Source organism: Capra hircus, chromosome 10, assembly GCF_001704415.2.
Source record: "Capra hircus breed San Clemente chromosome 10, ASM170441v1, whole genome shotgun sequence".
Lineage (NCBI taxonomy): Eukaryota > Metazoa > Chordata > Mammalia > Artiodactyla > Bovidae > Capra > Capra hircus.
The window spans coordinates 46880592-46907712 of record NC_030817.1 but is presented as its reverse complement, the minus strand read 5'-3'; the positions used below and the strand labels follow the sequence as shown (position 1 = coordinate 46907712).

Here is a 27121-nt window from a genome sequence, read left to right as displayed (position 1 = left end):
CATTATAAGAATGTTTAATTATAATTTATAGAGATGATAGAATCTCTGGCAGCCAATAAAAATGACATTTATTATGGGTTTTCATCATATGGGAAATATTTATGATAAGCAAAATACAGGACAGAAAATTTTATAGACACTATTTTATTTATATTCAAAAATAGGAAAATTTACTTATTCAAGTAAGTAAGCAAAATAAAGTTTCCTGTTGTAATAGAGGAAAGGCATTTCCCAGTGGAAAGGCAAACAATAAACATAATAAATAAATGAATTATTCAGAGAGTTAGAGTAAGTACAATTGGAAAACAGGGAAATGCAGTATGATGGGAATTGGGAATTCTGGATTCCTACATGCAGGTAGCAAAACTAAAAAGAGGAAAGCCTCAGTGAGACAGTAAAATTTGAGCAAAGACTTAGAGGAGGAGGAGGATTTAGCCATGTGAATACCTGACGGAAGAGCATTTCAGGCTGAGATAATAGCTAGAGTGAAGTCTTGGTAGCAGATGCTGTTGGTACCTTACCTGTAATCTGGGTGTGTACCTCTGCACATCTGGAGACAGTATACTGCAAACAACTGTGATTCACTGCCTGCAAGTCCCTATTTTCAGGCCATCGAGCATGCTCAGACAGTATATGAGACAATTCAGAAATGAATGGCCCTGAAATCAGGACTCAGCCAATGATAGCTAAGGAAGTGATGACAACCTCCTCCCAGGTCCCCTGCCCTTAGGTAGGCTCAGAGACATGCTGTGCACGATCCCCTAGAGCAGTGTTTCTCAAACGTCTGTTAGGACATATGAACCACCTGAGCTCCTTGTTAAAATGTAGATTCTGATTCAGCTGGTCTAGGGTGGGATCTAACTGTCTCATTTTAACAAATTCTCAAATGATGCCAATGCTGCTGGTTCACAGACTATATCTAAAGCAGAGAGGTCCTAGAGTTATTCAGTGGGTCTAGGCCCACATGATCACAGCAGTCAGGGACCCTCAGCTGGCTTCTTACCCATCAGATTCATCTCTTCTCTCCCAAACAGTGTTAACTTGGCATCACCTTTAGAATAAACTAGCTGTGTTCACTTGTCTTAGTGTCTGCTAAGACAAGCTTCTACCCTAGCCTGAAGTAGGATGCTCTGGTGAACTAGAGGAACACAAAGAATTCAGTGTGGCTGAAGCAGAGTGAATAAGAGGCTCAGGAGCAGGAAAAGGAAAAGAGTTCACAGAGGTCATGGGCAGAAGATGATATAGGACCAAGGTAAGGGTTCTGGCTCTGACTCAGAGCAAATTGATGTGCCATTAGTACAGTTTTTAGCAGAGGATGACATGATAACATGCATTACCGTTATCAGCCTCACCCTGGCTACTGGCAAGAGTCAAGCGGAGAAAGGCAGATGCAGGTAGGTTAATTTGGAGGCCACTGCAGGAACCCAGGGCAGAGATGATGGAGGTATATCATAGAGTCACAGATGAGAGGTAATGAACATGTGAGAAGAAATCAGATTCTGGACATCCAAGTATAAAGACATCAAGTAAACAGCTGGATCATAATGCTCTAGAGTTTGGGAAAGAGGTCTGTAGTAAGAAATACAAAAGTGGCTGTTGTCAGCATATATGTAGCATTTAAAATCATGGGACTGAGTGAAATCACTCAGAAAGAAAGTGTAAGTAGAAAAAAGGAGAGTCCAAGAACAGAGACCTGGAGCACTTTAACCTTGGGAGACTGAAAGTTCATATGCTCAAAGTCAACAGTAGCCATGCTGTGTGGAGGGGTTCTGGGTGGTGGTTGTTTTCCTTGCTGTCATTAGCCTGACTTCAGTGTAATGTTTGTGGAACCAGAGATCTGAAGGACACACAGAACCCAGTGCTATGTCATTCTGTCTCACTGTGGCTCTGCCTGTCAGGAACAGCATGAAGCACGAAAAGAATACAGAATTTCAGTAACACAAATCAGGCAACAAGGCTAAATGAGATTGTACAAATGCTACATACGTGTGTGAAGTATCCAATGGCAGAGAAAGAAAATATGTTTTGAGCCAGATGGGAAAACATTAAAAGGAATTAAGACAATCAAATAAGTGCCAAACCTAATCAAGTTGTGAAGAGAATTACAATCTCAATGTAGGGAGTGGATGGAGGTTGGACAGAAATGTTAACGATAGTCTGAACCCAGGAGAGAACAACGTCCTCTAAAGGACAGGAAGTCTCTGTTGTCATAGCAACTATAAAAAGCAGGTCAAGTTGTAGGTTAGTGACACAGGGAGAATCAAAAGCTTCATCTAGGCCCAAATTGCTCACTAATGTGTAACTTTAACTGGCATTAAACAGGAATTTTAGAATTTAGCACAGAGGTGATAAAACCATAACCAGAAAATAGTTGTAAGTTCAGGAAACTGGTTTTTTAAAACTAGAAATAGTCTTCACTTAGTGATTAAAGTATTACAAAATATGGTATTTAAGACAATTTAATTTATTAAGCTAACTTAGAAGCCAGAGTATTCTAAATTTAATCAAAATTAATTGGTTGGAACTGTGGTCTAGTTATTCAAAGATAATTTATTCAAGTTTCTAAACAGAGTTGGGATGTTTAAGAGAACTTGATATTCATCTTATTTATAATTTCACTTATTATATGTACAGAATCACATAAATACCTGTTCTGTTTATCAAAGTGCTCAAGAAGGAACCCAAATATTTTAATGTATAAATGCAATTTAAAAAAACTCAAAACTTAAAAAAAACATAAATCACAGAAAGATCTTTTTTGATCCACCTCCTAGAGTAATGAAAATAAAAACAGAGATAAACGAATAGGGCCTAATTAAACTTAAAAGCTTTCGCACAGCAAAGGAAACCATAAACTAGATGAAAAGATAACCCTCAGAATGGGAGAAAATACTTGCAAACAAAGCATCTGACAAGGGATTAATCTCAGTTAAGTTCAGTTGGTCAGTCATGTCCAACTCTTTGTGACCCCATGAACAGCAGCATGCCAGGCCTCCTGGTCCACCACCAACGCCCGGAGTCCACCCAAACCCATGTCCATTGATTTGGTGATGCCATCCAACCATCTCATCCTCTGTTGTCCCTTTCTCCTCCTGCCATCAATCTTTCCCAGCATCAGGGTCTTTTAAAATGAGTTAGCTCTTTGTATCAGGTGGCCAAAGTATTGGCGTTTCAGCTTCAGCATCAGTCCTTCCAATGAATATCCAGGACTGATTTCCTTCAGGATGGACTGGCTGGATCTCCTTGCAGTCCAAAGGACTCTCAAGAGTCTTCTCCAACACCACAGTTCAAAAGCATCAATTCTTCGACACTCAGTTTTCTTTATAGTCTAACTGTCATATCCATACATGACTACTGGAAAAACCATAGCCTTGACTAGATGGACCTTTGTTGACAAAGTAAAGTACTCTGCTTTTGAATACACTGTCTAGGTTGGTCATACTTTCCTTCCAAGGAGTAAGCGTCTTTTAATTTCATGGCTGCAGTCACCATCCGCAGTGATTTGGGGGCCCAGAAAAATAAAGTCAGCCACTGTTTCCACTGTTTCCCCATCTATTTGCCTTGAAGTGAGGGACCGGATGCCATGATCTTAGTTTTCTGAATGTTGAGCTTTAAGCCAACTTTTTCACTCTCCTCTTTCAAATTCATCAGGAGTCTTTAGTTCTTCTTCACTTTCGCCATAAGGGTGGTGTCCTCTGCATATCTGAGGTTACTGATATTTCTCCTGGCAATCTTGATTCCTGCTTGTGCTTCCTCCAGCCCAGCATTCCTCATGATGTTCTCTGCATATAACTTAAATAAGCAGGGTGACAATGTACAGCCTTGACGTACTCCTTTTCCTGTTTCGAACAGTCTGTTGTTCCATGTTCAGTTTTAACTGTTGCTTCCTGATCAGCATACAGGTTTCTCAAGAAGCAGATCAGGTGGTCTGGTATTTCCATCTCTTTCAGAATTTTCCAGTTTCTTGTGATCCACACAGTCAAAGGTTTGGCATAGTCAATAAAACATTTCAGAAATCGATGTTCTTCTGGAACTCTCTTGCTTTTTCAATGATACAGAGGATGTTGGCAATTTGATCTCTGGTTCCTCTGCCTTTTCTAAATCCAGCTTGAACATCTGGAAGTTCACGTATTGCTGAAGCCTGGCTTGGAGAATTTTGAGGATTACTTTACTAGTGTGTGAGATGTGTGCAATTGTGTGGCAGTTTGAGCATTCCTTGGCATTGCATTTCTTTGAGATTGTGATAAAACCTGACATTTTCCAGTCCTGTGGCCACTGCTGAGTTTTCCAAATTTGCTGACATATTGAATGCAGCACTTTCACAGCATCATCTTTCAGGATTTGAAATAGCTCAACTGGAATTCCATCACCTCCTCTAGCTTTGTTCATAGTGATGCTTCCTAAGGCCCACTTGACTTCACATTCCAGGATGTCTGGCTCTAGGTGAGTGTGAGTGATCATACCATTGTGATTATGTGGGTCATGAAGATCTTTTTTGTATAATTCTTCTCTGTATTCTTGCCACCTCTTCTTAATATCTTCTGCTTCTGTTAGGTCCATACCATTTCTGTCCTTTATTGAGCCTATCTTTGCATGAAGTGTCCCCTTGGTATCTCTAATTTTCTTGAAGAGATCTCTAGTCTTTCCCATTCCATTGTTTTCCTCTGTTTCTTTGTATTGATCACTGAGGAAGGCTTTCTTATCTCTCTTTGCTATTCTTTGGAATGCTGCATTCAAATGGGTGTATCTTTCCTTTTCTCCTTTGCTTTAATCTCAAACATATGCAAACAGTTCATGTAGCTCAATATATGTATAAAAAAACCTAATTAAAAAATGAGCAGAAGACTTAAGTAAACATTTCTCTAAAGAAGACATACAGATGGACAAGAGGCACATGAAAAGATGCAAAAAATTCATCTTTTGCTCTTTTAGGCACCACAGTGAAATGTTTAAAAGTAAGTGCTTTCTAGACAGAAAGACCTAGGTTTCCTACTCTGAGTTTCTCTATACAACATACTATGGGCAAGTAGATCAAGCTCTCTATTATCTGCCTTCCTAAGCTATGAAATTGGGATAATAGTATTTTCCTTATCTGTCATTTTGCATAAATAAAAAATGTTTAAAAGGCTCAGCTTGTCATTGGATAAGCAATTAGAAAACATTCATAGTTACTTTGCTATTTTAGTATCTTTGCTATACTGTGCTCATTTGTGTATGACTCTTTGCAACTCCATGGACTGTAGCCCACCAGGCTCCTCTATCCATGGAATTTTCCAGGTAAGAATACTGGACTGGGTTACAGTTTCTTCCTGCAGTGGATCTTCCTGACTCAGGGACCAAACCCACGTCTCCTGCATTGCAGATGGATTCTTTACCACTAAGCCACAGGGGAAGCCCCATTTTAGCATCTACTAGTTAGCAAAAGCAGCTTTTAGTTCATTCATGCATTGAAATGAATGTATAATTTGATAGTTATACAATCATCTATAGCATATAGTATGCATATTCAGTTGTGTCTGACTCTTTGCAATCCCATGGACTGTAGCCTGCCAAACTTCTCTACCCATGGAATTTTCCAGGCAAGAATACTGGAGTGCATTGCCATTTTCCACTTCAGGGGATCTTCCCCAGACAAGAATAAAACCAGCATCTCCTGTGTCTCCTGCATTAGCAGACAGATTCTTTACCACTGTGCAACCTGGGAAACCCATTTGAAATATAATAGCAGATTATTTTACAATATTTTATAGGAGACTATTTTATAATATAGCAGATTATAGTAGCTTGCTTAAAACTCAACATTCAAAAAACTAAGAACATGGCATCCAGTCCCATCATTTCATGGCAAATAGATGGAAAAACAATGGAAACAGTGACAGACTCCAAAATCACTGTAGATGGTAACTGCAGCCATGAAATTAACAGACACTTGCTCCCTGGAAGAAAAGCTGTGACAAACCTAGACAGCATATTAAAAAACAGACATTACTTTGCTAACATTACTTTAATATGCTAACAGCATGTTAAAAACCATATATTCAAAACTGTGGTTTTTCCAGTAGTATGGATGGGAGAGTTGGACCATAAGGAAGGCTGAATACCAAAGAATTAATGCTTTTGTACTGTGGTATTGGGAAAGACTCTTGAGAGCCCCTTGGATTGCAAGAAGGTCAAACCAATCAATTCTATAGGAAATCAGTCCTGAATTTCATTGGAAGGACTGATGCTGAAGCTGAAATGCCAATACTTTGGCCACCTGATGCAAAGAGCCAACTCATTAGAAAAGACCCTGATACTGGGAATGATTGAAGGCAGGAAGAGAAGGGGATAACAGAGGATGAGATGGTTGGATAGGATCACCGACTCAACGGACATGAGTTTGAGCAAGCTCCAGGAGATGGAGAAGGACAGGGAAGTCTGGTGTTCTGTAGTCCATGGAGTTGCAAAAAGTCAGACACGACTGAGTGACTGAATAATGAAAACAAATTCTCTGGGATTCTCTGGTGGCTCAGATGGTAAAGAATCTTCCTGTTATGTGGGAGACCTGAGTTTGATTTGCTAGAATAAGCACTAATCTGATTTCTAACATTAGAGACTAGCTTGGCCTGTTTGGGGATGCAGTGTTCTCTTTAAGAAAAATAATCATCCAATTCACATGAGGCATTGCCATGACTTCAGCAAGTGTTCTAACACTATCGATGTAGCATCTAGATATAAAATAGTTGAGTTTCTAAGTTTCATTGGGAGTGAATACAAGACCAAAGGTAGGTAGAGACAAACGTCTCTGGAAAGAAAGGGTTATGGTCTAGAGACCAACCTCCTACCTTGGCTTTCAAGTCCCTAGGACAACAATAATTCTCTGTAACTCAAGCCCCAGATGGCCAGCCTACAAAACTACTCAAGTATTACTACCTGACCTGCCTTTTAAGACAGAGGAATTTATAACCACATCTTCATCTTTTCTATCTTTGCCTGGCAGCCGATAACTTCATCTAAGAATGTAAATCCTGCTTTCTTTGATTTAATACCTTCCTTTTGTGTGAAACCTCTCTGTGAGCTGCCCAGGCTTTTGGAGTCTTATCCTGAACTGTCTCTGCTTCCTGGCATTCAATCTCATTTGAATCACTGACATCTTAGATGACAAAAGCTTTCTTATCACTGACAGAAATCAGCTTCCGCGTTCCCCTCTGAGTGATGATGCACATAGATATTTCTCTGTAAATAAAGTCAGAGCTTGCTACCTCCCTAGTGACAAAGATGCACACACCCAGAAATAGGTTTTAGATTTCAAGCGGTTAGTGTAAGAGCAAAGAATTTGAAGGGAGCTCCCTATACAAGTCTCCTGAATTGGTAATGATAATTTCCTGTGAAGTCAGTTATCAGCATGTGAATTAGCAGTAAGTGTTCTCACCACCACCATTAAGGAATTATGACTTGTTTTCATTATAAAAATAATACATGCTTATGATTTAAAGCCGAGAAATAGAAAAACATGGGGAAATATTTCACAAATAGGGTCATATAGCACATGCTGTTCTACATCTTGGAATTTTTTCAGCTTACCATATGCAAGCATTTATATATACCTCATTCTTTATAATGACAACAGAGTAATCCATTGTCTGGATACATTATATGCTATTAACAAGTCTTCTTTGGTGGATATTTATGTGGTCTACTGCATTTCATTTGACAAACAATGTTTAGGTTGCATATTGTGCTGCGTATGTTCAAGTGCAAAGCCTTACATATGTGTAGCTAGAGGTTCATTCATAAAGGAAGAAATAACAAAAGAAAGGGTGTATTTACTGAAAATGTTGGTAAATATTGTTAAATTGTCCTTGAAAATGGTTGCTCCAGTTTATATTATTATTTATAAATATTCATGTTTACATTAGTCTGGGGCATTTTGAAGTGTTTGTTTCAGTTTCTGGGGTACACTAACCTATACGTCATGAGAATTAGATTTCTGGCCTGGCTTTCTCACTCTATGGTCTCACTCCCAACTTTAAAATTTTTTATGATATATACAGTGAAGTTGCACTTAACCATGGAAGGAGATTCTGAAGTCAATTTCTAAGGAGGAAATTCTATGTAATCTAAAGTGCTTTTGAAAACATCTTAGATAGCTCATAAAGCACATAGTTTTGTGTTAACAAATTTATATATTAATATATATTCAAAAATGATAAAATATACAGTGATGTACAACGTAAATCAAGTAAATATGGAAAGTGAAATTTCACACCATTATATTCTTAAAGATAAATCCTTTTTAGTTCAAGGAGATACTGACACCATTAAGGAATTCAAGAATTACTCAGGGAAACAATTTTATTTTCCATCTTGTATTAATCTAGCTAATTGTAGAAAGCAGAATTAATGCCAATGGGTCAAAGGAATGTCTTTAAGAAAGGGACAGATAACAGAGTTATAAGCTGAGTTAAAGGAGCAAAAAGGGATGGTAAGGTCTCCAGGGACTATATACAGTGGGAAATGGTTACTGTGCCAGGGCTTAAGGACAAAGGGAACATAACAGTGTATCCAATGCCCAGAGACCAGTTTGAGCTGCTATGGTGTCTGACAAAAGCTATGAACTGGGGAGATGCAACTACAACCAGAGAAGCAACTACAACTACATTGAGACACAGCAGCAGAAAGTGAGGATAGATACCCTGGCCTCCTTCTGCAAACTTGACCAGAAGCCTTCTTGGAAAAGGAGATTGGATGCAATAGATGGGGATCAGCCTCCTGGAGCAGAGAGTAAGCCAGAGAAGTCAACTCAGGGGCAAAAGATCATTGAATGAATAGGCAGGAAAAACCACTTGTGGTATTTAAATTATTTTCTCTCTGTCTTTCTCTCCATCTCTGTCTCTATTTTTCAAAAATTTCTCTCTGTCTATGGAATTGAACTAGGTTAATGACCCTATAATGACACTCCACCATGTATGATAGCAAGCTTTAATAGTGAGCTTGTTCCTGTTGGATGTTTCTCCCAGCTCACAAAAATGATCAGTAAAATGCCAGATAGGTCATATATACCAAAGAAGCTTAAAAAAGAAAAGAAAGAAATATTAAATTACCTAGGTACATAATGGGCTTCCCTGATGGCTCAGAGGTTAAAGCATCTGCCTGAAATGGGTGAGACCTGGGTTTGATCCCTGGGTCGGGAAGATCCCCTGGAGAAGGAAATGGCAACCCACTCCAGTATTCTTGCCTGGAGAATTCCATGGATGGAAGAGCCTGGTGGGCTACAGTCCACGGGGTCTCAGAGAGTAGGACACGACTGAGCGACTTTCACTCACTCACTCACTCAGGTACATAATATCTGGGTCCCAACTTTTCTCATCTGTGAAATAAGGGGACTGGATTAGAAAGGGCCATTCTGTGACCACACACATTCCCAGATCCTTCTTCAGACCCACTGAATCAGAATCCTTGAGAGACATCAGAATTTTTGTATATAAAATTCACCAAGGTGTTGCTGGCATGCATCTAGGCTTCTGAGCAACTGTATTCAAGAGTTACAAGAACCAAAATTTCATGGCACTATCATAAAGTTAGAAAGGTGATCAAAAGAATCATTTTTCTTATGACCCAATAGATAATGTTAGAATATTAGAAGTTAAGATATATACATATATATGCTTCTCTAACCTATTCAAAAATGTTTAGTATTTTTTCTTTTTTGCATTGTCAGATTTTCATTCTAATGTTGGCAAACAATTTCACTGAGTATTTTGCATTTGTGTTTCTTTCTATAATTTAGGCATTGGGGTCTGACTCAAACTTATGTTAATTGAATCTATGCCATCACTAAGAGAGTAGCTTTTTTAATTGTGGCATCCTTTTGTGACACTCACCTAGAGCCAGAAATCCTGGAATGCAAAGTCAAGTGGGCTTTAGGAATCATTACTATGAACAAAGCTAGTGGAGGTGATGGAATACCACTTGAGCTATTTCAAATCCTAAAAGATGGTGTTGGTAAAGTGCTGCCCTCAATATGCCAACAAATTTGGAAAACTCAGCAGTGGCCACGGGACTGGAAAAGGTCAGTTTTGATTCCAACCACAAAGAAAGGCAATGTCAAAGAAGGCTCAAACTGTAGCACAATTGCACTCATCTCACATGTAAAAAAGTAATGCTCAAAATTCTCCAAGTAAGGCTTGAACAGTAACTGAACCAAGAACTTCCAGATGTTCAAGCTGGATTTAGAAAAGGCAGAGGAACTAGAGATCAAATTCCCAACATCTGTTGGATCACAGAGAAAGCAAAAGCATTCCAGAAAAATTATCTACTTCTGCTTTACTGACTATACTGAAGCCTCTGACTGTGTGGATCACAACAAACTGTGGAAATTCTTAAAGAGATGGGAATACCAGACCACCTGACCTGCCTCCTGAGAGATCTCTTGCAGGCCAAGAAGCAAAAGTTAGAATCAGACATGGAACAATGGACTGGTTCCAAATTAGGAAAGGAGTATGTCAAGGTTGTATATTGTCGCCCTGCTTATTTAACTTATATGCAGAATACATCATGGGAAATGCTGAGCTGGATGAAGCATAAACTGGAATCAAGATTTCCAGGAGGAATATCAATAACCTCAGATATGCAGATGACACTACCCTTACAGCAGAAAGCAAAGAACTAAAGAGCCTCTTGATGAAAGTGAAAGAGGAGAGTGAAAAAGTTGGCTTAATACTCGGTAAGATCATGGCATCTGGCCCTATCACTTCATGGCAAATAGGTGGGGAAACAATGGAAACAGTGACAGACTTTATTTTGGGGGACTCCAAAATCACTCCAAATGGTGACTGTAGCCATGAAATTAAAAGATGCTTGCTCCTTGGAGAAAAGCTATGACAAACCTAGACAGCATCTTAAAAAGAAGAGACATTACTGGCCAACAAAGGTTCATCTGATCAAAACTATTATTTTTCCAGTAGTCATATATGGGTATGAGATTTGGACTATAAAGAACACTGAAGGCCATAGAATTGATGCTTTTGAACTCTCGTGTTGGAGAAGACTCTTGAGAGTCCTTTGGACTGCAAGGAGATCCAGCCAGTCCATCCTAAAGGAGATCAGTCCTGGGTGTTTGTTGGAAGGACTGATGCTGAAGCTGAAACTCCAATACTTTAGTCACCTGATGCGAAGAACTGACTCATTGGAAAAGAGCCTGATGCTGGAAAGATTGAAGGTGGGAGGAGTAGGGGTCGACAGAGGATGAGATGGTTGGATGGCATCACCAACTTGACGGACATGAGTCTGAGCAAGCTCTGGGTGTTGGTGATGAACAGGGAAGTCTGGTGTGCTGCAGTCCATGGGCTGCAAAGAGTCGGACATGACTGAGGGATGGAACTGAACTGAACATGAGGCGAATCAGTTTGTAGTAAGCTCTTGAGCACCATCACTGTGTGATCTTAGACAAAACATCTAACCTCCAGGTCCTCATTTTCCTCCACTCTCGAATGACAGAATTGGGCTAAATCATTGAGAATGTTCCTTAAAGCCTAAGACCCATTAGTCTAAGAAATGCTACATTAAATCTACCTGTCTTCTTTGCTTTCTGCTGTTTCATTTTAAAAGAAGTCTGAATAAAAATAATTGTATAGGTAGTCCATGTTCATGGATTGCAGTAATTAAGTTTCTGTTCAGTTCAGTCACTCAATCATGTCCGACTCTTTCTGACTGAATGGACTGCAGCACACCAGGCTTCCCTGTCCTTCATCAACTCCTGAGGCTTACTCAAACTCATGTGCATTGAGTTGGTGATGCCATCCAACCATCTCATTCTCTGTTGACCCCTTCTCCTCCCACCTTCAATCCTTCCAGCATCAGGGTCTTTTCCAATGTGTCAGTTCTTCACATAAGGTAGCCAAAGTATTGAAGCTTCAGCTTTAGCATCAGTCCTCCCAATCAATATTCAGGACTGATTTCCTTTAGGATTGACTGGTTTCATCTCCTTGCAGTCCAAGGGACTCTCAAGAGTCTTCTCCAATATGAGAGTTCAAAAGCATCAATTCTTTACCCTTCAGTTTTCTTTATAGTCCAAATCTCTACCCATACATGACTACTGGAAAAACCATAGCTTTGACTAGACAGGCCTTTCCTGGCAGAGTAATATCCCTGCTTTTTTATATTCTGTCTAGGTTTGTCATAGCCTTTCTTCCAAGGAGCAAGCATCTTTTAATTTCATGGCTGCAATTACCATCTGCAGTGATGTTGGAGCCGCCCTCCCCCAAATAGTCTCACTCTTTTCATTGTTTCCCTATCTGTTTGTTGTGAAGTGATGGGATCGGATGCCATAATCTTAGTTTTCTGAATGTTGAGTTTTAAGCCAACTTTTTCACTCTCCTCTTTTACTTTCCTCAAGAGGCTTTTTAGGTCTTCTTCACTTTCTGCCATAAGGGTGGTGTCAGCTGGATATCTGAGGTTATTGATATTTCTCCCTACAATTTTGATTTCAGCTTGGGCTTCATCAAGCCCAACATTTCACATGATGGAATAATTAATCTTATTAATATTAAAATGTCCATACTACACAGAGAAATCTACAAATTAAATGCAATCCCTCTCAAACCACCATGACAGTTTTCACAGAATTAGAACAAATAATAAGCTTAAAATTTGTATAAAACCACATAAGACCTGAAATAGGCAAAGAAACTTAAGAAATAAAATAAAGCAGGAAGCATCATACTTCTTGATTTCCAGCTATATGTCAGACACAGCTATGTGTTGACACACATTGTGTCATACACAATGGTATAGAGACTCCAGAAATAAACCCATACACATATCATCAATTAATCTATGACAAAGGAGGGAAGAATACACAATAGAGAAAAGACAGTCTCTCCAGTAAGTGGTGATGGGGAAACTGGAAAGTTACATGTAAAAGAATAAAATTAGAACACTTTTTCTCACCATATACAAAAATAAACTCAAGATGGATTAAAGATCTAAATATAAGACCAGAAACCATAAAGCTCCCAGATGAAAATAAACATGGGCCATACACTTTTTGACATGGAACTTAATATTTTTTTTATCTGTTTCATCACACAAAGGAAACAAGAGCAAAAGTAAACAAACAGGACCTCATTAAACTTAAAAGTTTTTGCACAGCAAAGGAAGCCATTGACAAAAAGACAGCATACTCTCTTTCCACTTATATGTAGAATCTAAAAAATAAAATGAATACCTGAATATAACAAAATAGAAACAGACAGATAACAAACCAGTGATTATCAGTGGGGAAAGGGGTGGGGGGATAGGCAAGATAGGTGTAGGGTATTAAGAGGAACAAATGACTAGGTATAAAATTAGATACAAGGATACAATGTACAGCACAAGGAATATAGCCAGTACTTTATAGTAACTCTTTATGGATATATCTATATCAATATTGAATAACTGTGATGTTTACTTGAAAATAATACAATATTGTAAGTCAACTATATTTCAATAAAAATAAATAAATAAGACAGTCAGAGTTTTCCAAAAACTGGGTACCTTGTGCTAAAGAGAGTATGATAAATAAGCAACTGTTGGAAAGTTATTTACACTTGAAACCTGAGTTATCAACAGGAATGTCTAAGAGGTTGGACAAAGTTTCCAAGCATCCCTCATGTTTATTCAGTCTTGTAATCAGAAGAGTGTTTTCTTGTCCACCTGATTTGATTTACCTTGACATGGAAATAACTTTTTTATCCACAAACTGCTTCTTTCTAAATAATTTATACTCACACTGAGCAATGCCAGAGAAACAAAAGCCACCAACAGAATCAAATTATAGTAATAAATACAGTAATAAATATAGTAATAAGTGAATACATTCATAGCTCAATAATACTACTCAGCACTTCTATAATGTTTCTCAGCCTGGAAGATGCATAGAGCCATGTCTTTTTCATAAGAAAAGGAGATCCTTCTAATTAATACTCCATTGACTAGTTAAGTTTTGGGAAGAAAAATGAGTTACTTAAGCAACTGACCATAAGAATCAAGGACCGGTGAAACAATTTAGGGTTGTAACAAAGGAATGATGCTAAAGCTGAAACTCCAGTACTTTGGCCACTTCATGCGAAGAGTTGACTCATTGGAGAAGACTCTGATGCTGGGAGGGATTGGGGGCAGGAGGAGAAGGGGAAGACAGAGGATGAGATGGCTGGATGGCATCACTGACTTGATGGACGTGAGTCTGAGTGAACTCTGGGAGTTGGTGATGGACTGGCAGGCCTGGCGTGCTGCGATTCATGGGGTCGCAAAAAGTCGGACACGACTAAGCAACTGAACTGAACTAACAAAATGTATGACAAAGTTCATCAGTGATTTGCAAAATATTGTTCTAATAATTGGTTTTAATAATAATGTATGACAAACCTAGACAGCATATTAAAAAGCAGAGATATTACTTTGCCAACAAAGGTCCATCTGGTCAAGGCTATGGTTTTTCAGTAGTCATGTATGGATGTGAGAGTTGGACTATAAAGAAAGCTGAGCACCAAAAAGTTGATGCTTTTGAACTGTGGTGTTGGAGGAGACTCTTCAGAGTCCCGCAGACTGAAAGGAGATCCAACAAGTCCATCATAAAGGAGACCAATCCTGAGTGTTCATTGGAAGGACTGATGTTGAAGCTGAAACTCCAATACTTTGGCCACCTGATGTGAAGAACTGACTCATTTGAAAAGACCCTGATGCTGGGAAAGATTGAGGGCAGGAGGAAAAGGGGACAACAGAGGATGAGATGGTTGGATGGCTTCACCGACTTAATGGACATGAGTTTGGGTAAACTCTGGGAGTAGGTGATGGACAGGGAGGCCTGGTGTGCTGCAGTCCATGGGGTCACAAAGAGTCGGACACGACTGAGCGACTAAACTGAACTGAATAATAATGTATCCACATTATTTTATAACATATTTGACTGGGACTGTGGTTAAATTTATGGAGCCAGATCAAAGATTTACTCTATCTGGTTTTTATTCTTGTATTCACTATAAAAGGGATCAGTGAAAATCATTTGTTACCTGCCCAATTGGGTCATTATGCATGTATACACACTCAGTCAGGCAAACACATACTTGTGTTCCTTCCAAAATATTTGCACAGAAATAACACTCTGATTCTTTTCATATATGTCAGTCCTGTTAACCCCATATCAAAAATGTAGAAACTTCAAATTGTTTAAAGACAGTTTCATTCAAGCCTGGCCTTATGTGTGCTCTGTTACTGAAATGGTGAGATTTCAGGATATCTGGACAAACTCACCTATCCAGAAACTATATAGTTCACCTGTTTGCCAATTCCTTAAATGGCTTTATCAGCAAGAAAACCTGTCATTGTATCACAGAAGAGAAAAGGCATAAAAATGCCAACATCTCCAGGAGATGCAGTTAATGAACTGAAAATCAATTACAATAAATATCAGAGTCATTCTACAAAGGAGTGTTGGGAAGGGAAGGGGATGATAAGGCAGGGAGCAGTGGACACAGAACTTGCCAGCCCAGGATACTGGGAGCCAGGGGCTGGTGGGGGGCAGTAATAAGAAGCATGCAGTGATAAGAAGCATGTAAGCCCCATTCACTTCTACACAATCTAGCCCTGATAGTCCTCAACGTACACAGAAGTGTGTTTACTCATTCAGTGCTGTCACTAACACTAATCTCTAACCCACTTCACATCACTGTCTAAAATCATTTCTCAGGTCTCTCAAACCTAGGCATTCTGATTACAATTAGTGAGGCCTTTTTCAGAAATATCAGTATCTTCCTATTGTTCACAAGAGGCAGTATAATAAAGAGTGAGCATTCAAACCCTGGCTCAGCTTAAGGCGACTCAGCTAGGTAAATGACACTAAACTTAATGGCCTGAGTCTCTGTTACCCTTCAGTAAAGTGAGGGTATTAATAGTCATGACTATTAATGTGATGAGTCAAGCTCATCACACTTCTAGTACTCAAAAAATGCTGTTGGATTTCCTTGGTTCTCTGTGCTGAAATTGCCCTGAGGCAAAACAGTTAACCAGCCAGAAGCTGCATGTTTTCGTGTTCCATGAAAACATCAGGGCATGTCTTAGTTTGGGTTTCCACAAAAGTAGAGGTTAGGACGAAGACATGAGAGTACAAGTAGCTTCTTTGGGAGGTGGTCCCTGGAAGCAGAAAGGAGAAGCAGTAAGAACGAGGTAGAGAAGTAGGGTCTAGTCTAAGAGTGCATCACTGGGGCTGCTGCTGTAGACAAAAGGGGCTTGATTCAGCAAGGCCCTCTGGAGCTTGCATCACTGGGGCTGCTGCTATAGACAATAGGGGCTTGATTCAACAAGGCCCTCCGGAGCTGTGGTCTCCTGAAGGGTAGGTAGAAGGCTGATGCATTTTTCTAATAACCCCACAACACCTTTGCATGAAGGCTGCTGATGGGAATCCCTGAACATCAGGGAGACACCAAAGCAGAAATCCAAAAGAATGAAGGCAGCTGTTTGAGTTGTGAGGCTGTCAGTGAAAGACGAGGCTGAGCACCCATGCTGTGGTCCATCACAGCTGCAGTCAAAACCAGAGGAAGGCTCAGATGTGTGACCTGAAGCTCCAGAAACACTGTTGCACTCAGTGGTTTGTGGAGACTTCAGCTGAAAATTGAATGCAAAGGATTCACTTCTGTCATATAGTTTGAAATGAATAAATGTTAGTTGCTATTTTTAATGTGATGATTCCTTTTTATTTTCTAGGCTTACTAGTAGTAATATCAGCTACAAGTTAAATAAGATTTAACAATTAAATAGTAATTGTCATTAGCTATCTGGTGATTTATCTTTTCTATGTCCTCTCCTAATTATGATGTCCTTCACTGTATACATTTAGGTAAGTGCTAATGAATATTTTTATAACAAAAAATTGAATAATAATGTTTGATTACAAGCCACAGTGTCTCTTAAAACAGTTAGCTTAAGAAACGATTTTATTGTTTTTTTTTTTTAATTGCTGAATAGTTGGCTTACAATGTTAATTTCTGCTGTATGGAAAAATGATGCAGTTATACAAATACACATATATTTTTTCATATTTTTTCATTAGAGTTTATCACAGGATATTAAATATAGTGCACTGTGCTAAACAGTAGGAACTTATTATTTATTCATCCTATATATACTAATTTGCATCTGCTATCCCTAAAAGAAATAATTTTTAATTAACCTGAATTAGACTGTAACCTTATCAAGGAGCGAATCTAAGCCTTTGTGTCTTGTGTTTTCTCCCATCCCAAAGCCCTAATTCTGAGCTCATCACACTTCTAGTACTCAAAAAATGCTGTTGGATTTCCTTGGTTCTCTGTGCTGAAATTGCCCTGAGGCAAAACAGTTAACCAGCCAGAAGTTGCATGTTTTCGTGTTCCATGAAAACATCAATAATTGTAGTTATTAATACTGTGTCGAGCACTTTGTGCCAAGTTGCCGAGGCTCAGTCTTTCAAGAAGTCAAACCACAAAAATAATCATATAATTGATCACTTCCTAAAATGTATTCTAAATGGTTTAGTTCAGTTAGGAAACATATAGGAAGGTAATAGTACTTGGGGCTTCCTTTGCGGTTCAGTGGAAAAGAATCTGTCTGCCAATGCAGGAGACCCAGGCTCAATCCCTGGGTGGGGAAGATCCCACATGCCATGGAGCAACTAGGCCTGTGCACCATAACTACTGAGCCCATGCTCTAGAACCCAGGAGCTGCAACTACTAAAGCCTGCATGCCCTTGAACCCATGCTCCTCAACAAGAGAAGCCACTGCAATGAGAAGCCTGCACACTGCAATGAAGAATAGACCCCACTGGCCGCAACTAGAGAAAACCTGCAAAGCAACAAAGACCCAGCACAGCCAAAAAGAAAGAAAGAAAGAAGATAATAGTACCATTTGATTTCTGGCTAAAATTTCTCAGAAACAGTTTAAGATCGAAGTAAGAAATCTCTTTGCTTTTTGGATAGATTGGCTCCCTACTGATACTTATTGGTTTGGCTGAAAGCCTACTTTATTTTTATTTATTTATTTTTGCACATGGAGGTACAATTATTATTTGCTGAGGTTGAGGAAACTCAGCCACAGAGAAATTAAACAACTTGCCTGAGATTAGACAAGTTGGAGGCTGACTCCAGGGCCCATGTGTTTAACCCTCTGCTGGCTACCTCATTGGTGGTCATTGATGGATATTGTGAGAGATGCCTGGCACACAGCACAGCTTTTAATGACCAGCAACTCACTGCCTATGAGGGAGGCAGCAACAAGCACTTTCAGCACAATGAGCCCACTGCTTGCTGGACCTCATCCTCAAAGTACTACAAAGATGTTCTTCATAGATTTGTGGATTTGTATGTATCTCTGGATACACAAAGGTGATGGACTGTGGGGGCCACAGTGGAACTAGGGCAAAAAGATAGTTAGGAGATTCTAGTAATACTCCAGGCAAGAGATGATGGTTTCCAGAACTAGGGTAGAGACAAGGAGTTGGAAAGAATTTGCTATGGTTGAGAGATAATTAGAGGGTCAAATGGTCAGGGCTTGTGAAATGACTGATTCAAATTCAGAATCCTTGGTGGAAGCTTCCAGTTAATCAAGCCTTAAGTCCTGTGCTCAAGTTTGGGCTGCTAAGTGAAGGGATGATGCATTTCCAGTTACCTCCAGCTTCAGAAGCAGAACACAAGGCACTACCTCCCTCCAAGGACTTATACATCAGGAATATCAGAAAGAAAGGAATTCAGATGCTGAGCCGCCAAAAAGAAGACAAATGTCTACTTAAGAGTGACAAGGAAGGGTCTAAGAACGATGGTTCTCTGACCTGAGCAAACAAAGGGTAGTGGTGCCAGGTACTGAGAGAGGGAATCCAGGAGGAGAAGCAGGATTAGGAGACAGAGGATGAAAAACGTTTGCTGTTAGGCATGATGAATTTGAGACCTATGGAATATCCCATTTGAATCAAGTCCTTCACTCATTTTGGTCAATCCATGGTAACTAGGAGAAAAGAAAACGTCCCAACGAGACTCAGTGAAATCTGGGCTCTGGATATTTCACCAGATTTGTCTCATACCATTCTCTGCCTTGCTTGATAGACTCCAGCCACATCAGGCTTTCCTTAATTTTCTTAAATATACCATGCCACTGTCTGCCTTAAGATTCTGGCTCAATCCACTTCCTCTGCCTGGAATGCTTTTTTTATTTCCCTTAGCCTAGTTCAAGATATTCATTCTTTCACCTTCAGGGCAGATGTCATTTCCTCAGTGAAGACTTTTCTAAATTTCAAATAAGATGTTGTCTTAGCACTTTCTACTTACTTCTCCCACAAAGTTTAAAATGACACATTTGTATGCGTTTGAAATTTAAATTCATCATACATACTTCACAAGGACAAGAGCAAATAAGATTTGTCACTACTATAACCCAGATGCCTAGCCAGGCAATTAGATACTTACTAAGGAATGAGGGAACTAGAGGCTGAACTAATGACCAAAAGAATGAATGTCTAGGTTTGGGGAAGGAAGAGTTAGCCCAAAGACACTGATTTAGGGCCATCAACACAAAAATGACAACTCAAGCCAATGGAACATGAAATCACTCAACAAAAAACAAGCAACATAAGGACAAAAGCAGTATTATTAACTATTAACTGATATGCATTTCTTAATGTGATCCATGACTCATCTTGTATTAACTAAAGATTTGATCAAAGAATTTATATTCTCATCAAGTGCTTCCAAGTGATCCTTATGTATTCTAAAATCTGAGAAACCTTAACTTTAAGATTCAGCAGAGAGATACTCTTGACACAGCTCCAAAAGTTTGTATTGCAGACTAGGTGTTCTCAAGTCCAGAAGAAAGAAGCATAAGGGTATATAAGTAGCTAAGGGCATGCTGTGTGTACAGGGCATCAGAACAGGATTCAGAAGTCCTGGAGTTGATCCTTGGTCCCATCACTTGCCAGTTTTACAACCTACATAACTACTAGTAATGAACTTGAGGGGACAGATACTTGAAGAGGTTGGCTATCTCACTGACGTTTTACGAGAGTTAAATCTGTGAAAGTTAATTCTTACCAAAAAAAAAGGAAGAAAGTTGTTTTATGTGCTTAGAAACTGCAAAGAGAATGTTGATCAACTTGGGAATCATCCTATTGATCTTCCTCAGATAGTAAAATACGACCCTGTTAACACTGAGTGAATTCACATCTTCTGTGTATGTGCATGCCCATAAGAGCGTGTATGTCTTTAACTGTAATCACTAAAGAACAGAAATAGAAAATGAAAGCCATGGACTTTCCACCAGACATCATTAAGCATCAGAAAAGGCATTAAGGAAAGGCGAAGCTTAACCTACATCTCTGGGAAGTAAGATCATATTCAACCTGTCATTTCTTGTTGCCACTATTACTTGCAACCAACAAGTTTATCACGAGTTTCACAGAAATGATACTTGGATAATCATCTTGCCTGAAATAATGTCATGTAAAATGGAAGAACAGTCTGATAGCTTGAGTGCTTGCTTATGATTTGGGAGAACAGCTGGTAATTGCAGATCTGCTGACAAACCCACGCTGTCAGGTAAATCAACATTTTGCCAGCTCACATCTCCATTTTATAAAGTTGAATAGCAATACTTAATTTCTGAAATCTTAAACTCAGCAGCAGTGAGTAAGCACACAGAATCTGGAAAAGAAATGCTAACTCTAAATCCTGGTTCTTGTACTTCTTAGTTTCTTTTTTTCTCCTCTCCTTAGGTAAATTTATCGCTGTTTCTTATCTATAAAATGGAGATAATAGCAGTATCCATCTCATAGGATTATCGTGAGGATTATATGACTTAATATAGTGTAAAATATGTAGAAAAGTGTCTGGCACATAACAAAGCACTCAGTAAATGTTATCTATTATCAAGCTGCTTATCTTACAGGGTTCTTAAGAAAATTAATGTATGTGTTTGCGTGAGCCAACACTACAATAAAAAATACCCACATAAACATCAAGTTTAATACTTGGAGATTAGTTCTATCATTTTTAAAGTAGTAATGATGGTTGAATTGGAGAAGAAGTAAGGGATAAGTTGGGGCAGTGAAGATGGCTGGAGGGAGTAGAGAAAGACATTTATTTTAAGTAACACTGCTCAAAGTATCCTTGGGATTGACTACAGAGTCATATCATAGTTGTTAGAATCTGCTGAATGTTATTCATTTTTATCCTCTAAGGGTTTCTTTTATTTTGGAAGTAGCTGAGACCCAGATTGATGAATGAGATAGTTAACAAGATTCCATAAAACAATTTCCTTTTAAAAAGAATAAGAAAATGCATTCCATAGGTTGGAATAAACCATGGTGAAGAAGACTATTAATACATTTAGTTCCTTCTGGTCTTGTAGTCTATGAAGGCAACTTCAGCTATTAATAATACCTTATCATGGAGACAAGTTTTATTTGGGGTCAGGGTAACCCAGCAACCTGAAACTCAGCATCAGGTCACTCTGCCTGCAAATTGGGCTCAGTCCTTGGATGCCAGGGGAACAATCAAGCTATTTTTTTAACCTGTATTAGAGACTCATTACTGACTACAGACTCAGGTTCAGATATTTGGGTCACTCTCTAGATAACCAATCTAGTATATCAATCCCTCTGGGATTTGCTTTCCTCTGAATAGTTCCTATTCTGGGATGTTCAGATCCTTTCCTAATCCCTAAAAAAGTAACAAAGGCTCAATCAAAAAAATGCCTTCCTGGGGAAAATTTTTGCCCACCTCACGTCCCCAGTTCTCTCTGTTCTTTGCTGCTCTCTACCTCCCCAACTGATGCCCAGAGTTAGACTCTAGGTGCCTTAGTAGTCACTTGTAGTCTGAGGTATATTTTCCAAGTAGGAGATTTTCTTCTAATGCATTGGGCTTTCGTTCTTCACTTCCTCCTGAGATTTATCGCAGAGCCTGAGTTACCCCAGTGGGTATATCTAGTCAGATCCCAGGACTTCAAACTCTAACCTAGTCAATAACAATTGACTACGCCATACTTCCCTGTGTCTTACACCAGACTCCAGAGTCTCTTTATTTTATCCCACACTCCACAGAAAAGTCTCACATGATTCACAATTTCTACAGAAGCTCTCTATTTGAACTTGCAAAAAGTATATGAACAATGACATTAGCAAAAAAAAAAAAAAAAAAAAACCTATCTATCTGAGATTTTGGCATAATACCCTTCCTTGAATTCCTGGAGTTTGAAATCTATACTGCAGTCTCTGAAGCAATATTCTTAGTATAATCTGGAAATCATCATCTTTCATCATCAGTTAATATTTCTTTGGAAAATGTGTTGTATTTTTAGCTTCCCTACAAAGACAAATGTTATAGGAATACAGTTTGGAGTCATTAATAATTATAAATAAACAAAATCTTTGAACCCTAGAAATTCATTGTTCCTGTTAAAAGCTGACCTTTGTGTATCCTTGTGAATTTCTTCTCTACCTCCTATAAAATGCTTTTATTCCTCAAAAACTCTGATTACTGGCACTCCTTCATTTCTAATAAACTCTTTTAATGTGAGAAGTGTCACCCTTCCAGATTTTCTAAACTTTTAAAAATATGATGCTATCTCATCCCAAACTATTATCACTCACTTTGTGTTAACAGAGATCAATATTTACTACAGCAGCCAACACAAAACTGGCTGATCTTAAAAGCACAACTTATTCGTATGCTTAAAAATATAAGCTAGTTCCTTCATGAAAAGACTCACCCACACCTGCAATGGGATGCCATGGAAAGAGGATCAGATGCTGAATTCTGTTATATGTACCTCAATTTCCATCAATCCTCATATTAGCTGTGTAGCCTCAGACCTGCCTTTGCCTCTTTAAGACTCAGTCACCTCATTTACAAAGTGGGGCTAACACTATACAACAAAGATTAAATATGTACTTAAAGATTCTAGAGGTGAATAGAATTGGAAGGTGTTATGCATGTGTTGATTCTGTTCCTATCTCCTGGTTCCAAACTACATCAGAATAATAGCTGTGGGTCTACTTGGAACTATCTTCTTGTACACACCAGCATTACCTGTCTCCCCACTCAAGTGATTTATAAACACATGTGTTCTTTTGAGCACCAATCCTATCTCGTAGAAAAATTACTCCCTTGGGCATTTTGGGCTTTCTGTCTAGCGCCTGTAAGGATCCTTGGCCCCTTCACTCCTCACATAGATCATAGCCTGTCTCAGAAACCAAGACAATCACTGGATATTTTAGGTAATTATCAAGTATTTGGAAGCAAACAATACTAAACCAGAACTGTATTGCTATGCACTGATTTTAAATAGAACATTCTACAAATGGGCTGTCTTCTGTTATTACTAGTACTGTTATACTTGCCTTGAAGAAGAATGTTTACATTTGAAGGACTATATATATATATTGCTTCTCTATATTTTAATGTGTAGAAATTACCAAAACCTCCTCATAAGCGTAATAACCTGCTGCGCTGGAGAATTATAAATAATTCTTCATTTTAAGCAAATTATTCACACATTTTCTTAGACTGATTCTATCTCTTCCAATTAGAAAAGAGATGAAACAATCCTATGTGGGCAGGTATAATATTTGCTACACAGTACTTAGCAGCACTCTTCAATTGTGCTATGATGCTCACTTGCATCAGAGAACATGCTAAAAAGGCAGACTTCAGAGCTCCTGAGCTGGACTCTCCACAGCGGAGGCCCAGAGATGTTCAAAAGTTTAAGAAGCACCTCTTGATAGATGAACTTGGACCAACAAACCTCCAAAGCTTAGTTGAAATATTAAACCTGGAATTTAAGTAAATTCAGGTAAGTTTTTAGAGATGTATAAGTCAACATTATCATAGAAAGAAAGATGTGATTAACTGAGCCAAAGGTGACAAGAGTCAAGTTTTCACTCTCCATCACATTCTCCCCTTTGTCCTATATTAAAATATATCTAATTTTAAAAGTCTTTTTAGTAGAAAGAAATTTAAAGTTTATCTGAATTCTAAGAATTCTCCACAGAACTAGAGAGGAGTCTAGTATTTATTTATCTAGTCCACAAATTAGTCCAGATAAATATGCCAGATACTGCGGCAGGCTCTGGCATTATGGTAGCAATGGAAAGGGCAATTCACTCATGGACTTTACAATTCTGTCTAGCAGCAGCCTCTTCCAGAAACTATAGGCAGCCTGGAAATGACATTTCAAAACAAAACATTTTTTACTATTCTCCTTGAAAAACTTACTTCAACTATAGAATCTAATTCCTGATAAAGTGTACTCAGACTTTAGAACATCATCCTTCAAATATCTGTTGTACAGTATTTTGGGGCTCTACAAGCCTTGGTTTATAAGATGAACCATGCATTTGGACTAGAAAAACTGAGAATGAACTATTTCACTATAAAACCTCAGTGCTTTTCATAGTATTTCTATTTTCTTGTGAAAATCCTTTAGTTGGAATGAGCCCTGCCTGTGGCCAAGGTTACCTCCATCTTTCATCACGTCTCTCCACCTTAAAATATGAACAAAACAATCTTTGAGGTGAGTAAGCATATGGCTGCTCTCAAAAAAACAAATTAACCATCTATTTAACTCTGTATTCACCATCTTACTACCTGTATGACACTGAACGAGTTATGTAAGCTTTCTGCATCTCAGTTTCCTCACCTGTAAAATAAGATAATAATGGAATCAAATTTATAGTGATGCTGTAAGAGACAAAGGAATAAAAAGATAGATGAACTGCTGGGGAAATGCCTGGTATATAACAGTGCTCAATTATAAGGTTGCATCTCTAATCATACTTCTGAACCCCTAGGAAATAAAGGCACAGTTTAGCAATTAAAGGCCACAGTTTGGATTTGGACTTTACTTAAAAGCTCATGTTTTTTATTCAGTATCCTGCTTCCTTTGATGTAGCCATTCATCCAACATATTCAGTGCCATCTTTGTATAAAGCACTGGTCTAACCACAGTGCAAACGAGAGGATGAAAAGACAAGACTTCTGACCCTCAGATTACAGCTTAGAAGAGAACATAAGGAACACAGATAAATTGTCATTATAAAGGTGGACACCAGAGCTCCAAGAAATAGGTGTAGGGAAATTCAGAGGAGATATTAATTAATTCCAGTTGATGGGTGGTGAAAGGCTAAGAGGAAGGGATCAGATATTCACCATCATGGTGTGTTTCAGACCAGTTACACACATAGGGTCCAGCAGCAAGGGAAGAAAATGGCCTCGTGGAGGTTCTGGCTACACATAGACTATAATCTCTCTCCTGATTGGCCGGCTGTTCAAAGTTAAGATTCTCATATAAACTGGCATCAAACATCCATGTACACTGGGGTCTTTAAAAAGTCCCTCTTTACCAGGACCTTGAAGATGAAAGTTGAAATTATTGATTCAAATTCATAAGCCAACAGTTCCATCAGGCTCTGTCAGGAGAACCACCTCCCACACTGTTTACAGCAAGAGATCTAAGTTCCAACCTTGCCAGGTCAGTAATGGAGAGAAGACAGCACTGCTACCTAATGGTGACTGCATGGTCATGAAGAGAAAAATATGCTGGCTTCTGCCCAAAGCCCGGTAAGCAGATGGCCATGGGCACAGAAGCCATCACGACGATTGGCACCTCATTGGGATGCTCTGAACTGGGAAGGGGCCTGAAAAAACGCCCTCCCTTGGCTGCCCTTCCTCATGAGGCATATTGGTGTCACAGGAGGGGGACAACTGCCTGACTGCTGCCAAAGAGAGAAGAGATGGCCTTTAAAATCTAGGCTACTGCAACCTCCTGGGTAGTCAATCTGGTGCCTTTCAAGCCATCAGAGAGCATCTTAAAGATGTATATATGATTTCCTGTAGGATAAATGATATCCAACAGATTCCATTCAAAGTTGGCTCATAGGACAATAAGCCAAGTTCCAAGATGGTAGAGTGGTTTGAGTCCTCTGGAGTCAGTGAGTCAGGTATGACACACCTGGTGTGTTAGGTATGTGGCACACAATTGTTTTTCCTATCTTAGGATTCTGAAGTGGGTGCTGTGCGAATAACCAAATGAATTCATGTTTTCTGAGGATAAGTACCATTGAAAGACTAGGATTTTAGCTATGTAAATAGTCATATTGCTAATTTGGGATTTTTTTATGAGTTGATGAAGATCCACTTTCTTTTTTGAAACATATAGTTTCATTGTGTTTATAATATTGCCTAACATTTGGATACCTTAACCAACTGGCATGAAAACACTCCTGTGTTGCACCACAACAAACACACACACCTACACACTCTGCTTATCCTTAATATGCTTTTGAGTAGATCTCTCTGAATCCATAGTAAGTAAAATATGATGTCAAAAGCCTGACCTGTATTTCAGGCTTTGAATTATGAACTGAGTTTCAGTAATAAGAGTATCTAATATTAAAAGTCACTCCAAAATAAAATATTCCAGTATGCATTACATTTACATAAAATTTTGACTACTGCCGTTTCAAATCAATTTTAAAAATAGCTGAGAATGCTTCCCTTTAAAAATAACAACCAAAAAACACAGCCAATGTACCCAAGATGCCCTTAACTTATGTTTTTTTTAAAAATTACATAAGATATGCTGTTTTATATGAACAGAATTTTAGAGCAGAGAACCCTAATAGTTATTTCAATTGTTTTAGGGTCTAAATTAGTTTAATCATGAAGGTATCTGTTTAGTCAATGACCCACCATGTCAGCCAGAACATGACCACTTTGAAGTAGTATCTGATCACAGAAAATAAAGCCATAATCAGCTACCAGATAAATAAATTATTATATTATTTTATAATGGCAAGTAATGTTCAATCATATAAATATATAACTTTATGAAGTATTATGTAGAGTATTTTAAAGATGACATTTCAATATTCAAAGAAACCATTAACAGTATATGATCAATTAAAGCTGAGATTATATCAAACTATCCTAAAAATATAAAGAGATAAGCATGCAAATAAAGTGAATGTTAAGGGATTGAGATAAAGTTTGGTTGAGAAATTAAAAGTCAACAAAACTTTTACTTATATGCAGCTAGTTTTCAAAAGTATGAGATCCAAAATTGTTCCCCTAGGAGGTCAAGGGAAATT

At 38.6% G+C, this 27121-nt stretch overlaps 1 protein-coding gene across 1 annotated transcript in view; it reads right to left on the bottom strand.

Moving 5' to 3' along the window:
• UNC13C (unc-13 homolog C) overlaps positions 1 to 27121 on the bottom strand; it is a 678662-nt gene that overhangs the window by 628830 nt on the left and 22711 nt on the right. The gene's annotated exons all lie outside the window — the stretch shown is intronic.